Source organism: Octopus bimaculoides, chromosome 7 (genome assembly GCF_001194135.2).
Source record: "Octopus bimaculoides isolate UCB-OBI-ISO-001 chromosome 7, ASM119413v2, whole genome shotgun sequence".
Lineage (NCBI taxonomy): Eukaryota > Metazoa > Mollusca > Cephalopoda > Octopoda > Octopodidae > Octopus > Octopus bimaculoides.
In genome coordinates this window covers 87889379-87889714 of record NC_068987.1, presented here as the reverse complement: position 1 = coordinate 87889714, position 336 = coordinate 87889379, and positions in this window count along the sequence as shown.

Sequence of the window (336 nt, the reverse complement as noted above, 5' to 3'; positions counted from 1 at the left end):
AATCATTAGCACGCCGGGTGGAATGCTTAGCAGTATTTCGTCTGTCTTTACATTCTGAGTTCAAATTCCGCCGAGGTCGACTTTGCCTTTCATCCTTTTGGGATTCATAAATTAAGTACCAGTTACGCACTGGGGTCGATGTAATCTGTCCTTGTTTGTCCCCTCTATGTTTAGCCCCTTGTGGGCAATAAAGAAATAAGAATCATTAGCACGCCGGGTGGAATGCTTAGCAGTATTTCGTCTGTCTTTACATTCTGAGTTCAAATTCCGCCTGGGTCAACTTTACCTTTCATCCATTCAGGGTCGATGAATTAAGTGCTAGTTGCATACTGGGGT